Source organism: Protobothrops mucrosquamatus, unplaced genomic scaffold, assembly GCF_001527695.2.
Source record: "Protobothrops mucrosquamatus isolate PMUCROS unplaced genomic scaffold, P.Mucros_1.0 scaffold2814, whole genome shotgun sequence".
Taxonomy (NCBI): domain Eukaryota; kingdom Metazoa; phylum Chordata; class Lepidosauria; order Squamata; family Viperidae; genus Protobothrops; species Protobothrops mucrosquamatus.
The window spans coordinates 28,566-31,142 of record NW_015388848.1 but is presented as its reverse complement, the minus strand read 5'-3'; positions in this window follow the sequence as shown (position 1 = coordinate 31,142).

Here is a 2,577-nt window from a genome sequence, read left to right as displayed (position 1 = left end):
AGGATGAAGCTGTTTGTCATACAGCGGCTTCCTGAGTGTTTAACTTCGGCCTGGGCCCTGCTAAAGGGGAGCAAGTCTGGAAGAGAGAGGCATGGTCTGGCCTAAAGAAAGCCTGCCCACCTATATTCATTACATTTTCCTTTATTTTTAATCCACTTTATTATTTCAGAAATAACTCAAGGCGGAGAACATACTTAATGCTTCTTCGTTCCTCCTATTTTCCTCACAACAACAGCCCTGTGAGGTGGGTTGGGTGGAAAGAGAAGGAGTGGGCCGAAGTCACCTAGCTGGCTTTCGTGACTAAGGCGGGACTAGAACTACGGTCTCCTGGTCAGTGGTCCAAGGTCGCCCAACCAAGGTTGATGGCTAAGGCGGGGTTAGAACTCACCGTCTCCTGGTGATTGGCCCAAAGTCACCCAGCTGGCTTTCGTGCTTAAGGCGGGACTAGAACTCACCATCTCCCAATTTCTAAGCCAGCACCTTAACTACGTTAAACTGGCTCTACATTAGACCAAATTAAAGTAAGTAAGTAAAAGAAAGAGAGAGAGAGAGAAGGAAGGAAGGAAGGAAGGAAGGGGAAAGAAAGAAAGAAAGAAGAAAGAAAGAAAGAAAGAAAGAAGAAAGAAAGAAAGAAAGAAAGAAAGAAAGAAAGAAAGAAAGAAAGAAAGGTGCCAGTGTTAAAGAAAAGGAAGGAAGGAAGGAAGGAAGGAAGGAGAAAAAAAAAGAAAGAGAAAGAGAAAGAAAGAAAAAAGAAGGAAGGAACGAAGAGAGAGAGAGGAAAGAAAGAAAAAGGAAAAGGAAAGAAAGAAAAGAGAGAGAGAAAAGGAAGGAAGGAAGGAAAGAGAAAAGAAAAAAGAGAAAGAAAAAAGAAGAAAGAAAGAGGAAAGAAATAAAAGTGAGAAAGAAAAGGAAGGAAGGAAGGAAAAGAGAAAGAAAGAAAGAAAAAAGAAGGCATGAAAGAAAGGAAAGAAAGAAAGAAAAAGAAAGGAAGGAAGGAAGGAAGGAGAAAAAAGAGGAAAGAAAGAAAGAGAGAGAAAGAAAAGGAAGGAAGGAGGGAAAGATAAAAGAAAGAGAAAGAAAGAAAAAGAAGGAATGAAAGAAACAAAGAAAGGAAAGAAGGAAAGAAAAAAGAAAAAAAAGAAAGACAGAAAGAAAGAAAGAAAGAAAGAAAGAAAGAAAGAAAGAAAGAAAGAAAGAAAGAAAGAAAGAAAGCTGCCGTGTTAAAAACTTCAGGATGTCGGCTTCAGGAAAGGGAAGTGAGCAGAGGAACTTCCTTGGCTGAGCCAAGGGAATGTTATTTTGCTCAAAGCTTGGAGGTTCCCTCCGCCTCTCCTGTTATTCTCATGCTATTATGTCCCCCGAGCAGGGAGCCGATGTATTTTGATAAGCCTGAACATCAGAAAACCAGAACTGAGAACCACAATGGCGTAAAATGAAAGCGACACCTTCTGAAAAAGGGTGTGTCTCCCACCTTCGGCACAGCCACAAACGCCTGGGCCCCGAGGTTGCCACAAGAGCGGTTCTCACCAGCTCCTGAGCATTCTCCCCAGAGACCCCACCCAGCCCTGCCCATTAAGAGGGACGCCTAGAACCGAGGTTCAGCCACATCTGCAAAGTCACAAGTTCCTCTCCGGCGGATTCTCTCCACCGTGGCCCACCTTAGTCCAGCGATGGCGAACCTTTTAGAGACCGAGTGCCCAAACTACAACCCAAAACCCACTTATGCATCGTCGGGGGCCGGGTGGGTGTGGCCCATTGGGTGGGTGTGGCCCATTGGGTGGGCGTGGCTGCGGTGGTAACGGCAGACTGGATGGGACTAAAAAGTTCAATCAATCAATTCCAACTTTGCAAGATCTATTTTTTCCCCGTGAGAAGTTGAAATTGACTGATTGATTGAAACTTTTTGGTTTTTTTGCACACGGCGGCGGAGGCCTAAAGCGAAAAGGTTTTATAAAACCCAGCTGAAGGCCTAGGACTGGGGCGACAGCGTGCGTGCCCACAGAGAGGGCTCTGCGTGCCGCCTCTGGCACCCGTGCCGTAGGTTCGCCACCACTGCCTTAGTCTGTGTTTTCCAGGCTGAAAGTCTTGCTCCTTAACCCAGTCTTTGGGGAAAAGTTATAAGAACCAGGCCAGCCGTCTAGTTCAGAGGCAAGCAGACATTTCCAAATCTCGTGGCTTCGCAGTTTTCCACCTCGCCAGACGTCTCGTGACCACAACCGTTGAAAATGGGGACCCTGGTGGTTTTGAGTCAGCACGCGCCACCCGGCGAGAACTTGAGCCCCACGAGACGTTTTCTAGAAAGAAGAAGATTCTCGGTGGAGCTGAACTTTTGATGACTCCGCAGCTTTGTTCATGGACACTCCTTGGCCACAATGCAAAAAAAAAGGGGGGGTTTGGTTTGAATTCTGCCTTTTTGATCTCCCCATCCGATTTGATTTAACCTCCAGGGATCAGCTAAACTGACCTGTTGCCACCAATTGCAGCGATCAGCAGTTCAGCCACAGATATCCAAAGGGACCCATGTCCCCTGTTTTTCTGAAAATTCTCCAGCTTGCCCTAAAAGTCTACCTAAGTGGG